General features: G+C 43.7%; 1 long non-coding RNA gene and 1 other non-coding gene across 2 annotated transcripts; both read left to right on the top strand.

Moving 5' to 3' along the window:
* The first annotated feature begins 781 nt into the window (after positions 1-781).
* Positions 782-875, top strand: trnai-uau. Its single transcript has 2 exons — positions 782-819; positions 840-875. It is a non-coding gene; the product is annotated as a tRNA-Ile (tRNA).
* LOC121582763 lies at positions 806-7167 on the top strand. The gene is made up of 3 exons (XR_006003399.2): positions 806-994; positions 6211-6306; positions 6744-7167. It is a non-coding gene; the product is annotated as an uncharacterized LOC121582763 (long non-coding RNA).
* The last annotated feature ends 7960 nt before the right edge of the window (positions 7168-15127 follow it).

The following is a 15127-nucleotide window of genomic DNA, read 5'->3' as shown; positions in this document are numbered from 1 at the left end:
TTATATATATATTTTTTAAATGTATGCACTCACCAACTGTAAGTCGCTAACTGTAAGTCGCTCTGGATAAGAGCGTCTGCTAAATAATGTAAATGTAAATGTAAATATAGGCAAAAGTGGCATCATGTTATAGAGTAGGGTAGCCTTAAGAAAAGTACACGGTTAGTCAATAGATAATTAGATGTTTTATACAAGGAGATCTTGGTTTATGCAGAGACTTCAAGTTCATAACCATCTGTAAAAGTGAATTGAATATGATCCCCTGTTGATAACCTCGGTACCAATTCAGACAGACTGAGCATGCGTGAGAAATACATTATGCGGAAGTATCTATCTGGTACCCTGTAGCAGCTATGATTTCACAGATCGCATTAGCAACTTGCTATGAAATGAACACTCATACTACAAGCACACAGTTGATCACTTTCCAGATTAGTTACCAAATACATACAGGCCAATATGGGACAATACAACTAAGACACAATACACTCGACAACGAACAGCTCTATCCATCCAGTGAGCAGTTCAGGCGAGCTAACGTTAGCTAGCCAGGCTATGTTCAAACAACGCAAACGAGTGATTTGGCAAATCAGTCATTTATCAGAGCTTAGTCAGATCTAGTTCAGTTTCTATGCATGTTACTGTACGTTTCTGACTGTGTTGCAACACATAACATACAATATAATGATCGCTAAGTAAATTACAATGGAAGCTGGAGGAAACGGAGCTACCATCCGGACCAGAGTGTTCATAAACTGTATTGCTGAGCTGAAGTAGTGGAGCTCCAGTGGCGCAATCGGTTAGCGCGCGGTACTTATATGACAGTACATTGTAGAGCCATGCCGAGGTTGTGAGTTCGAGCCTCACCTGGAGCAGTACTTTTACTACGAGAGCGATAGGTATTAGCCATTGATGTAGTGATAACATGGAATACATCAGGCAGCCAAACGGTCGGTGACTGACAATTCAGCAGTGTAGACAAAGAAGATATCAGGTAGGAACTTTGTTTGCTAACATGTCTGTAGCCTCAACCTAGTACATAATTTAAGCAGAGTAGTTTAAATCAAGATTTGTAATATCATACAACTATTAGATGAATAAGCTACAATTTTTTTTTGCAACATTTAATCATTAAAATATATTCCTGCTGATTGATGTTGTTCTGATCCAGGCACGTGCACAGGGGTCTAGCGGAGCCTGATGATCACATTCACATCCCTGCCTGCTTCAAAATGAAATCATACAATAAAATACAGTAGCTATTATCCACACTCCCATTGCAAGTTATCTTGCAGCGCACCTCAATATGTAGGACTTTATCTTTCCCTTTCCCTAATAGAGTATTTATATTCTAACTTCTATGCGAAATCTTTTCAGGGTAGGCTATCCATTTTCTAGTTATTCTGTTTTTGTGTCATGATTTTGTCGGATGACTTTGTTTAAACAAACGTGCAAGTATAGTATTCGTTTTTAGCTGTAAATGTCAGAAGTGTATGTTTGTTGTAAACTCATACAGTATTTCATCAACTGAGCTGAAGTAGTTCCCTCTTATTATCTATAGGAGGCAGTATGAGTGACTTGCAGTTTAACTTCACTAGAGGGGTTGGTCTTTGATAATTAACTGCATTTGTTCTTGAACAAGGTGAGAGTGACTGTAGTTGAGGTAATCTACCAGATGACATTAGAATGTTGTAGTTAGTAGACTGTATTTCTCAGGCCAGCCTGTAATGTCCTGTATCACGTTCCACTGGGGGGCGCTGTTGTCCATGCTGTGAGTGGGGTGTTCCATCTCTGGTTACATCAATGAGGCTTAGTGTGGTTAGTAGTGACTCGCTACGCCTCTTTATTTGAATGAAAACAGCATTTAGACACATTTGATTGATTTATCATTCCCAACATTTATGTTTCTTTGAAATGTTAGAATGTTCTCCTATACTGATTACGTGTGTGTGCGTGCGCTTGTGTGAGAAAAAGACAGTTAACAAAATAAACAGTCTATCATTTTAACAATACAATGCTTCTTGAACTTTATCAGAATGTTCTCCTATACTGATTCGAAGTTGAATAAATAAAATAATAAAAGACATTAGGGGAATGTAAAAAACCTGAAAAGAAAACTCTCTAGGAATAGGCATTAAGCTGTTATTTAGGTAGCACCTAATTCATTGAAACAACTTTATGTGAGGTAGCCCTATATGCATTTGATGCTGTGTCCTATATAGCAGTGGTTCCCAAACTGTGGGCCGAGACCAAAAGATAGAGAAACACTTTCAGTGTAACTAAAACCAAACAGAAAGTATGTAGAAAGATAATGGACCTATACACTGAGTGCACAAAGCTATGATCCCTTATTGATGTCACCTGTTAAATCCACTTCAATCAGTGTAGATGGGGAGGAGACAAGTTAAAGAAGGATTTCTATGCCTTGAGACAATTGAGACCTGTATTGTGTATGTGTGCCATTCAGAGGGTGAATGGGCAAGACAAAATATGTAAGTGCCTTTGAACAGGGATGGTAGTAGGTGCCAGGCACACTGGTTTGAATGTGTCAAGAACTGCAATGCTGCTGGGTTTTTCACACTCAACAGTTTCCCGTGTGTATCAAGAATGGTCCACCACCCAAAGGACATCCAGCCAACTTGACACAACTGTGGGAAGCATTGTAGTCAATACGGGCCAGCATCCCTGTGGAACGCTTTCGAGAACTTGTAGAGTCCATGCCCCAACGAATTGAGGCTGTTCTGAGGGCAAAAGGGGGTGCAACTCAATATTAGGAAGTTGTTCCTAATATCAGGCCCCCATTGATTGGATTATAATGTTTGACCATAAGAACACAGCATTAGCCATGTCAAAATGTGTAGAATTGGCTTAAATAGCAAAATGTTCTTTCAGCTCCATGGCAGGATGTGTGGAATTACACAAGATTCGCTATGAAACTGCACATTTTTCTGCCCGCTGCCAAGATAAAATTGTTTACTTTGGTCTGTATGTTTTTTCAGCGCTCAATCCTTATGGTGGATCACGAAGCAAAAAGGTTTGGAAACCCCTGCTATATAGGTCTACTACAGCTGTATAAGTGAGTTTGAGTGGATGGATCTATTTTGAAGATGAGGAACACATGATAGAGGAGAGAGATTTACTGTAGAGAAAACTGAGCACTGAGCAGAGAGCTTTGGCAGCTGGCCTCCCCTTCCACTCCACTACCCCCCCTCTCCCCCTCCTCCTCTTCCCAACCCCAATACACACACACACATATTTCGACATCATCCCAATTTAAATGACTAAGATTCATATAATTGACTGTTACACGGAAAGAACACAGCTGATTTAAAAAACATGGTCTGTCGAGGGATTTAACCTTCGTTCATTTAGTGCCCTCCCAGGAACACTTGAGGCCAGATGCAATTAGCATGAGATCAGTGGAAAACAAGGTCACAGGAGGGGAGGAACTTGTCCGTCTTGCACTGCAAAAATGAAAAACCATCTTCCCACCAGTACTCTCAAGACTCTCACAAGCTCTGTAGCTTACCCTTTTTCACTTACTGTCAGTATGGAGGAGTTTTTTTCTTTTCTGAAGGGATGTAGTCTCTCCAACAAATTGTCAGTCAGAGTTCTCAAGTGGACAATTGGACACTACAGCCAGGCCCTTAGGTGGCCACCTCTCAGAATATTTAGGTATAATAGGCTCAATCTGCAGTTTTTCTTTGAGGCTGCAATTCCTCTGTTGGCTTAGTGGGGGCATTAACCCCAGTAAGACACGTTATTGTACTGCACTCTGGGAGTCGTAGGCCTATCTGCTGCTCTCTGCCCATGCAGGCCTTCTCTAAAGTCGCACAAAGTCGCACACACACGCTCGCATGCACACAAACACACAGCAATGTAGTCCCTCATCACCATATCCTGTCTACACTTGTGGAGGCAGCGTATTGTATGCAAGCTTAAATGTTCAGCATAGACAGGTTTGGATGGAGACATGCCAAACACACCATCATCACCACAATGCACTTGTCTGTCCAAACATTTCCAGGAATGTTTTTTTTTTCTTTTTTTCTCACACCACATTTCACTTCTCGCTCAACTCAAATGTGCCCTTGGGTAAATTAGGCATGGGGTTCTTCACTAAGATATTGTAGCGACCCTCAGGGGGTAGGGTGGGCAGACCCTGCCACAGGCTGGCAGCACCAGTCACGTTCATTGTTTATTATGTTGTCATGGTAATAGAAGAGGGGGGAGCTGCACATAGGTTTGTGGGGATATAACTAGTGGGGAGAGCATCATTTTCTCTCTCTCTCTCGTGATTATCTCTCTGGGGAGATACCTCCTGCTGTACTGTGATTTATGGGTAGCTAGTTCAGGCTAGATTTGTTGTTTTGTGCAGCTCCCCATTACCCCGTGCAGTGTAACATTAAAATGTCTGTGCAGTGTAACATTAAAACGGACGGAGAGGCCGTAAATGCCACATTGGTTGTCAGAAGTGGGATGGCACCGTGAGGCCATCGGAACGCACAGGTTGACATGTGAAGGGGCTTGAAAGAAAGTTGAAGCACAGGAACATGCCTTCCTGTTCTGAGGGGGCAGTGTAGCGATCCTCGCTATATGAGCCACGTTACAATTCCCACCAAAAGGGTTAAACCTATTGGTGTAATGCGTAGGGAGATTGCCTGTTACGCCAGAGACCTGCGTTTGTTTCCTGCTCCCTCCGTTCGCTACAATATTTTCTGTGGGTTGTGTAGGCTAAATGATGAACAGGACTGTGCTGAAGCACTGAATGTGTGTTTGTGTTGTTCATGTAGTTGCTTGTGTGCACTTCTTATGTGACACAGGTGTGTGTTCCAGCGAACTGGCACACATAGTTTTCCCGTTCCAGAGTTTTATCATGCTGGAACAGTACCTGTTGGATGGTGCTCTGTCGCATTGATTTCACAAGGTCTCCATATATCAAAGCTAAATTCCTCTCAAAATCACCTTTCTCAGTCTGAGGACTAAATAGGGCATGATTTAAGCCTAGCAGTTTATGTAAGGGTTTGGTTCTTCAATTTATTGCTATTTAATACAATTGTACCTTTATTTTTACCAGGTTAGTCTCATTGAGATTAAAAATCTATTTTTTAAGACAGACCTGACCAAAATAGCAGCACATAAATGTACAACACTGCAGTTTAATAAAAACAGAAATGTACACATTGATCAGGCAAGATGCTTTGGAGAAGTGTGGTGCATCTAGGGGTCAAACAGAAGCTCTAGTTTGACCCATTTCGGTGAAAGAAGACCTGTGAAAGGGCAAGACAGTGGTGAGATTTGAGAATAAACAGAGCGTGAAGTGTTTTTGAGCGTGGTGGTTGGGCCTGATTCTTTATCTCCTCCTTCATCTACCCTGGGGTGACCAACCTGTCATTCAGTAGAAAATTAATAATTCTTTCTTAGCTCTGACTCATCGTTAACCCTTTAACACTAAGAATACTACAGTAGTGAAGTAACATGGGGAAGACTGGATGCTGTATGACTGTATATACACAAAACGTTTAAGAAGAGACAGAACAGTCAATATTAAGTTTTTATTGTCACGTTTACTAGTGAAATGCCTTTCCTGCTAGTAATATAGTGAAGCTTTGCACAAAGAGGAAATCCTATAAGTATTTAGTTATAGTTGTTTAGTTTAGTTGTCACGATCACTCCTTTATTCGAAGAACAGATGGTTGAAATATGAATTTCCCGATTTTATCTGAGCCCAGCATCAACACTGGATTCAAAACAGCTGTTTTCACTGTGTATGTTTGCCAAGAGCAGTGAAGTAACCGTATAAAATGGATGTGGGAAATACATCCACTCTGTAAAACAGAATCATTATCGCATCTTTTACAGTCAAATGAAACAAAACCCTTTGCCGTACAACAATGTCAGTCAGTTCCTCTAATTGTCGAGAGAAGTTGTCCCACAACTCCGTGGGACGTAATGCAGGCGATCCAATGTTTTGAAAGGCCTCATGCAACTGTACGCCAACAATCTTTAGATCTCGGCCTCCTCGTGACTAACGACAGAGCTGTGTGTCATTAGCTATAATTCACGTGTCTTTGGTTAGTGCTGAGTGCTAGGCGTCTGGGAGCAGTGACAGCTCATATAGCCCTGCTGTTATGTATAGTGGCCCGTGGGGCTGTACTCATTATGTGTGAAGGTATAATTATTATAATTATTTTGATTTCCTTCCCACAGAGCTCGCACCCCGGGCAGGTTGGTGATGAAGCGCCTGTCAGAGCGCCAAGGGGAAGTGATGTCATGGCGCTCTTGGCAAAGAACAGCAGACTGGAGGTCAGAGTTGGGGATTGTCAGAACAAGTTTTTTTTCTCTCATTGGTGCAACTCGAGGACAGGGAGGATGAGTGAGTTGTAGTGCGAGAGAAAGTTTCTGCTTAATTTCAGTTTCTCCTGAAATGTGAACGTTCTTGCTGAAATTGCTTGGTTCTCTGGTTAGAAGATCTCAGGTGTGTGCTGCCGTTGTAAATTCAAATTCAGCCCACTTATGTTAGTCTTTAGTATACAACTTCATCATGAGCCTTTGTGAAGTTTATGGGTTGTGTGTCTCACTAACAACTTGGTCAAATGTAAAACCTAAGTACACTGTATATGTGTTCCTAAATACAATAAACATGATATGTTTCAAGCCTCAAAGGTACTCACAATAACACGAAAATAACAGTGTGTGTGTGTGTGTGTGTGTGTGTGTGTGTGTGTGTTTGTGTTCCTCAGTGAGCTAGATCCCAACGTGGCTATGAAGGCTGTAGCAGGGAGGCAGTGGTAGCTTCCAGAGGACTCTGAGCCTGATGAACTCTCAGTGCTGAACACTGTGTTAAGATGGAGGAGCCAAGTACACTTTGGAGATGGATGAGGGGAGGGGGGTGTCCAGAATATATAGGGTCCATTGGCTCACCTCCCCCTGCGCCTCCTTAACCTAATTAAACATCACTCCAACAGCCCTGCTCCTCTGCCAACTCCCATCACACACTCCACTCTCTCTCTCTCTCCTTGTCTCCTCCCTTTGCCTCTCTTTCTGGAAATTTCACTGGATTTACAGGATTTATAGCATTTCAGACTTGCTTTACTACCCCTTAGGTCTCAAACAAGACCTCTTTGCATGCATGCTTGTGGATACGTGTGTGGGTATATGCTTTCCTGTATGTGCGTAGCTAGTTACCTCAAATTTTGCAACTGGGAAACTTCAAGTTTGCTCCTTGTAACTCTCCAATTGCAGTGCCACACATACAGTGCATTCAGAAAGTATTCAGACCCCTTGACTTTTTCCACATTTTGTTACGTTAAAGCCTTATTCTAAAATTGATTAAATGTATTTTTTTCCTCATCAATCTACACACAATACCCCATAATGCCAAAGCGAAAACAGGTGTTTAGAAACTTCTGCAAATGTATTTAAAATAAAAAGCAGAAATACCTTATTTACATAAGTATTCAGATCCTATGCTATGAGACTCGAAATTGAGCACAGATGCATCCTGTTTCCATTGATCATCCTTGAGATGTTTCTACAACTTGGTTGGAGTCCACCTGTGGTAAATTCAATTGATTCAACATGATTTGGAAAGGCAAACACCTGTCTATATAAGGTTCCACAGTTGATAGTATATGTCAGAGCAAAAACATTTCACTCCTTGACAAAAGTCACGAGACTCAAAGCCACAAGAGGGTAGAAAACATTCCGAACTGAGCAATCGGGGGAGAAGGGCCTTGGTCAGGGAGGTGACCAAGAGTGAAATGTTCCTCTGTGGAGATGGAAGAACCTTCCAGAAGGACAATCATCTCTGCAGCACTCCATCAATCAGGCATTTATGGTAGAGTGGCCAGACGGAAGCCACTCCTCAGTAAAAAGCACATAACAGCCTGCTTGGAGTTTGCCAAATGGCACCTAAAGGACTCTCAGACCATGAGAAGCAAGATTCTCTGGTCTGATGAAACCAGGATTGAACTCTTTGGCCGGAATGCCAAGCGTCACGTCTGGAGGAAACCTGGCACCATCCCTACGGTGAAGCATGGTGGTGGCAGCATCATGCTGTGGGGATGTTTTTCAGCAGCAGGGACTGGGAGACAAGTCAGGATCGAGGCAAAGATGAACGGAGCAAAGTACAGAGAGATCCTTGATGAAAACCTGCTCCAGAGCGGTCAGGACCTCAGACTGGGGCAAAGGTTCACCTTCCAACAGAACAATGACCATAGGCACACAGCCAAGACACGCAGGAGTGGCTTCGGGACAAGTCTCTGAATGTCCTTGAGTGGCCCAGCCAGAGCCCGGACTTGAACCCGATCGAACATCTCTGGAGAGACCTGAAAATAGATGTGCAGCGACGCTCCCTATCCAACCTGACAGAGCTTGGGAGGATCTGCAGAGAAGAATGGAGAAACTCCCCAAATACAGGTGTGCCAAGCTTGCAGCATCATACCCAAGAAGACTCGAGGCTGTAATCGCTGCCAAAGGTGCTTCAACAAAGTACTGAGTAAAGGGTCTGAATACTTATGTAAATGTTATATATTTCTGTTTTTTATTTGTCATACATTTTCACAATTTCTAAAAATCTGTTTTTGCTTTGTCATTATGGGGTATTGTGTGTAGCTTGATGAGGGGAAAAACGATTTAATCAGTTTTAGAATAAGGCTGTAACGTAACAAAATTTGGAAAAAGTAAATGGGTATGAATACTTTCCGAATGCACTGTAACTGTCTGTGGCAGTGCTTGTTGCTAGGTTTACTACTGGCTTTTAGGGCCCCGAATATCCAGGGCATTTATCAATAAAATATTGTTTAATGCTGTGGGCTAGAGATTCTCTCTCCCACCCACACCCCTCTCTGTCTGGCCAGTGAGTCTGAACCGGACTGCAGACCACATCCTCTGGCCGCCGAAGCCCATCCAGATATATGTCATGAATAATGGGTTGTTCATTGGAAGTAGCTGCTTGTGATTTATGTGCGTGCGTGGCCTCTGGCAGAGGATGTGTGTCCTGATGCAGGTCCAGGATCCTTTTTACTGCTTTCCCGGAGTGTGTCGGTGCCAGCGCCCCACAGACGGACCTGAGCTCATCTGAGCAAGGCCCCTGTTAAATCCTGTTAATACCCGGATGGCAGGGTGACAGTCGGAGCTACCTCACACACGCACAGGTACACACACACGCACACGCACACACACACACACACACGCACATACACACGCACACAGGGAGGCAAGAATGTGTGTGTGTGTGTGTGTGTGTGTGTTGAGGGGTCATAGAAAGCAGGCAGATTGGTATGGGGGGTAGAAAGAAGGCAGGCGGATCTTTCGGCGCCCATGCTTTCACTCTCCACAGGCACATCAAGGCCGGTATGGCGGCTGGGCCGGGAGCTGCTGACACCGCCCAGTTCAAAGAGATCCTCCAGTAAGATCCTGGCAGAGCAGGGCTTGCCCAGCACAGGGAACAACGCTCCCCATTCAGAGCTCGGCCTGGGAAAACACAGGGCTAAAGCCTTGCACAGATCCCCCCTGCTCTCAGGGCTCTCAGGCAAGTGGAGTTACAGGTGCTGCACACCCCTCTGCACCTCCCCCCTCTCTCCTTCTCTTCCTCTCCTCCCGAGGGATTCATCCAGAGTTGGAAGGTTTGGTGGCCCAGTACTGCTTCTTTTTCCATTGGCTGCATCCTGTAATAGCCAGAGCATTGCTGTAACAGTGTTATTCCATTCGCTGGTCTAGCGGAGCTCTGCTGTTCTCTACTAATACCGGCTCTTTCTACCGGGACCATCACCTCGTGGTGCGATGTTCTGTGTTCTTAGCACAAACTCGCGTTTTGGCAGCTGATACTGTTGCCGTGCCACCCTAATCTCACCCAAAACGACTCCATTAATGTCTCACTTCTTATTTCTTTCCACAGGATTATTTATAGGCTAACACCTTGGGTATGACGACTATGACAACACTTGTTATTGGATGTGGCTACAGTATGTATTGGCAGCACTGGTCAGGTGTCATTCATCCGCCTGCTGTTTTATTAATGTTTTATTCATGCTCTTTTATTTTTCACACCAGTCCTACATGAATGGCCTATTCAGTACGCCCACTTCAGCCCAACTCGGTCAGTCCCCAGAGCAAAGTGAAGGAAGAGTGTGTGTTTTTAGTGTCTGCTAAGGTAGCCCTCTCTCCCCACTGTCAGCGTGCCAGTGTCTGATCTGATCCACCCTGGCCAGTGGGGAAGGGAGAGGGCTGACATGACATCACTCCTGCCACTGCAGTGGGGGTTGTTTCCCCTGCCATACTGGGCCCGGGTGCTAGGGCTAGTGCAAATATTCTGGAGACTTCACAGGGACTCTGTCGTTATGCCGCCACGGATGACACACAGACACACACAGCACAAGCACACACACACACACACAACGTGGGTTCTACATGGGCCCCTGCAGACTTTAATTACCGACGACATGGGACCTGTGGCTGACACTGTTGCATTATCACTCCCAGCAGAAGCGCCAATTATGGCAGAGGATGAACTGTAAATCTGCTTGTCTTAATAAACCACTGCTGCTGCTGGTACCAACAGCCTGGGCAAAACATCCCTTTATGCGTTAATTAACCACACACACAGAAGTAGGCACTTGCACATACTGTACCCAGGCACACGTTCAAGGAGAGCCAAAATCTTTATAAGCAGTCAGGATTTCATGGATATGCTTTCAGGATAACTAAGCGAACCAAGACCTTGCTCTCCTGGTACAGAGTTAGGTAATCAAATCTGCTAATCATCCACAATGGATTTGAATAAAGGTTCAATTTAAGCACTCTACATGGGAAGCGAAAGATGAGAGTTAAGATGAGTGCTATAGAGCAGGTGCCTGTTGAGCTGGGATGAAATAGGAGATGTGTCCTGCTATGGAGGGAGACTAACTGTCTAACTGTGTCATGCAAGGCATACCCATCACTCAGTGATGCAGGAGAGCTGTTCCACTGTGCTCAGCTCCCCTCCTCTGACCTTGGCCCTCTGTCGCTATCTCCCTCTGTGTACTCGGCGCTCACGGCGGAGATTACCCTGGCTTTTATGGTTTGGATCAGACCCCTGGTCCCTTCTCCTTCCTCGCATTCCTCGCTAAACTTACGCATGCACACACACGCATGTAAATCATACTCACACAAACACACACACAAACACACACACACACACACACTCCCCCCTTGGTCATGGCTTCCCCCCAAGCCATTCCCCCTCTCCCTAGCGCAGAGCCCCCTTGCTTCTACCCCCTGGGCACAATAAAGGGCCCCAGCAACATATCCCTCAGACCTGTTAAATCAACACGCGCCCAGGCCCCATTGTGCTCAGCTACGGGCCCGAGGTTGGCTGTTGGTTTGGTCCCGCCGCTTGGTTAGGACAACGTTTGGATAGCGTTTGATCCGACTTAATCCCAGAGAGCGAGAGCCTGGCTGGAGCCGTGTCCCCGGGTGGGAGATGTGGCCACATGGGCCTACACCTGCACAGCCCCCTTCACACAATTCAGTTCAGCTGGGTGGTTTAGCCTAAATTCCAACTGTAGTCAAGACCATTGACTAGAGAGTTGAACAGGTCCCCATTTTCTGTATAATCTGCCTAAATCTTATTCTTAGAGCCAATGTATGCTAAAACTAGGGCCCGGTGTTTTCCCTGGTCAGGTCACGTGGTCAGGAAAACTCCTGGCCCCACTGTACTTCTGAGTGATTGTTCTGTTACATGAGTATGCATTTACCATTGGTGTGTTTCTCCCCCTGCTAGTGGTGTTTTATAAGCAGTATTATGCCTTTTGTGACCTTGACCTTACCTGTCATGTAACCTTAGTAAACAGGAAGTTTGGTTTTTTAATGGAAGAAGATCATGTTTGATTCTGCATTTAGTACCTTTGTAATCTCCATCAATCTGCAAACCCTTATGCCTTTGATAGCATTGTTGGTACGTAACACATTCTTTAACAACATGGTTTGGTTGTATTAGCCAACATGGTTTGGTTGTATTAGCCAACATGGTTTGGTTGTATTAGTATCTAGCTGCCATTCTGTTAGATCTGTATGCCATACTGGTTTATTTTCCTTCAGAACAACTCTAAATCAATTTGAGTAATTATTGTCTTCTTGTCTCAGTTTAACTATTTTCTATACTCAATAAACCTGAGGACAAACTGATATCCTGTCTCCAGAGTCTTGAACAGTGATTCTGAATGTACTTTTCAATGTAGTCCATCTCTTATGTAATACATTACTTTCATGGCTTAAAGGTCTTATGAACAGAAGGTTCTTTGAGAGTGACTCCCCTCAGGCCAGGCCAAGAGCTACAGTAGAGGCCAGAGGTGGAATCTGGATGTTCACAGAGAGGGCCTGGCCTGCATGCCATCCCGCTGTACTGCTCTGGGGAGTTGGTGGAATGGATAGATGGGGCACTGTGTGTGTCAGGATATGAGGAGTTCTACTGATTCCTGTTGGGTTACACTGTGTTGTACACCCCCTCACTCCATCGCAATAGATTTTTATTATCTCAAATACTCTGGAAATCCTAGATAGATTACTGTAAAGTTAAAGTACGCAAATAGATACAGATAGCAGCATCTTTCCCCTTATGCCGGGCATACACTACACAACTTTCAAAATCCTAACATCGCTGATCCTCTCACATTAAACAACCGTCTTTCCTGTAGTTTTTTACAATGTAGTGGTGTGCACACTAAATGATGTGGCACAGTACGGGGGTCACACACTACAAGATTCTTCACTTGGTCGTGAGGATTCTCGATACCACATTGTGCCACGAAAACAATGATCTGATACAGTGATGATGTGATTAGATTAGCTACAACGAGTTGTGGCTCAAAGCAGCCTCATAAACGTTTCAGTCAGGCATTCATGCTTCCCATACAGAGTTGAAATATCTAGGGAATAGGCTACATTTTGAATAACATTACTTGTGAACTTCAGAGCTGTAATGATTTGGCTTTAGTTTTGTCTAAAAAGGCAAGGACAAACGCACACTAGTAGTAGTCATCGCTCCTGATCGAGAGTCTACACATTCTGGGTGATGTCATATCATAGGATTTCTATGTGCTATACAACATCATCATCTCACTGGCTTCTTCTCTGGCGAGCTCTCATTGGCTAATGCTGATCACCGTTCTCAAACCTTGTTGTTGCACATCTCACACTACAAGAGCATTGCAGATTTTGTGCCGATAAAATCAAACAGGTTTGAAAATATCTGGATGTCTGGGATGGCTCAGAGAAGGGTTCAGTGACGGATGCGCCATGAGTAGGCAATGAAATGGGGTTTGTCTCTGATCTCAAAAACTTGTCTGGGACAGCTAAATCAGAGCCAAAATAGTGTAGTGTACATCCGGCTTTACTTCCTCACATTATCCCCATTGCTTATTGATTGAGTTGTGTATTTTCTGATAAGGTGCCTTCTCTCTATCTCACACCCCTCTCTCGCTCCTGTCTCACCTTACCTGTGCAGTACATTAGTGTTCTTCACTCCTGGTACAACATGTATAAGTTGTTACTGTCTATATTCAACAGATTAATTATCTTCTCATCCTAACTTCAGCTCCTATACACACCTTAGAGAAGAGGTCTAAATGACTAAAATGTAATGTAAATGTCTAAAGAAAGAGTTAAGACATTGTTCCTAGTAATGCACACTACCCTGTGAATTCTGTTTTGACAGAGGAAAGAGACCCAGAACATGCTGAACGGTTATGACTTATGAGAGCAGAACCACATTCGACATTAATTTCCGCAGCTGTGACCAGCTAAAAAAACAGCTTGCAAATAGACCGGTACCGACAATGGAGCAGTGTAACTCTGTGTGCGTGAGTCATTCCTATTTTAGCAATGTTTTGGTATTTTGCTGTAGATTTGCGGCAGATGTTCCTGATTTGATAGATATGTATATATCTACCATTATTAAAAACACCTTTTGGTTACTCAGTATTACGAGACTTGTCTTGTGTAATCGAAGCTGCGGTTTTGAAAAGGGGTGGGGTCCAGGAACTTATTGAAAGCTAGCAAAACAGCCCCGTTGTCAGGGTTTTCTGAGACAAAGGGGTTAAAGAAATATTCTCATCCACACTGACTGCTCTCTAAACCTGGAGATAGAGAGAGACCAGGAAGGAGGGAGGGAGGGATGGATGGAGAGATGGAACAGAAGTGATGATACTCAGTCAGATGGAGATTTGGTTGTCTTCAGAGTTGAGGAAAGCCTTGCATGATTGCTCATTGTCTGTCCACCGTTTTTGTGCTATGTGTGTGTGTGTGTGTGTGTGTGCATGTGCATGTGGCTGTGTAATTTTAAAGATGAAACAATATGTTGTATGATGAATCCATCAGGGACAGATTACCCACTATATTTACTTTTCATCGGCACAGGGAAATCTCATATAGTCTACCCCAATAAGTCCACATAGCTTCATCTGGAAGCCTTTATCCTAGTGTGCATCTCTATGATGTTGTGTGACGTTGTGTGTGTCTTACTGTACTGTACAGTTGTAAAGCTCCACTATGTAAAGTTACTTCTAGCTGGCCTGCTTGATAGAGTTGTTGAATTTGTGTATGGATATTCATTGACTTATAGATGGGTTAGCTGACACTGTCCCGAAAACGATATGCGTGCTTCAGTTGGGCAGAAGGCTGTGTGTTTTGATTCTGGATGGCAAGATACTCTTTATTATATTATTATTATTATATTATATTATTATTATTATTATATACTCTAGCTGACAAGAAGCTGCCATGTGAGAAATCATAGGTGGCTCGTTTCAGCTAGTTTAATATTTTTCTTGAAACCTGGTCTTGCGTAGAGGTGTTTTGACTGATGTCACGTCTATGCTAATATGGCAAAACTGTAACAATGTATTTGAGAGACTGCACATGCTCATTGTGTACATTTATTTATGTTTTAAATAAACATTGGAGACTAAATATAGTTTACATGTTGTCAACAATTTAAGCCAAACAACCAACCCGTCTATATAACGTCAACGTTGTGTGTGTGTGGCTGTCTGTGTGTGTGCACCCGTGAGTGTGTGTGTGTGTGTGTGAGAGAGAGAGAGAGAGAGAGAGATTAGAGACGGGATGGGGGTTGACAGACTGGATGTGA

Source organism: Coregonus clupeaformis, chromosome 1 (genome assembly GCF_020615455.1).
Source record: "Coregonus clupeaformis isolate EN_2021a chromosome 1, ASM2061545v1, whole genome shotgun sequence".
Lineage (NCBI taxonomy): Eukaryota > Metazoa > Chordata > Actinopteri > Salmoniformes > Salmonidae > Coregonus > Coregonus clupeaformis.
The sequence above is the reverse complement of the archived record's forward strand: the minus strand, read 5'-3'. Positions and strand labels throughout refer to the sequence as shown.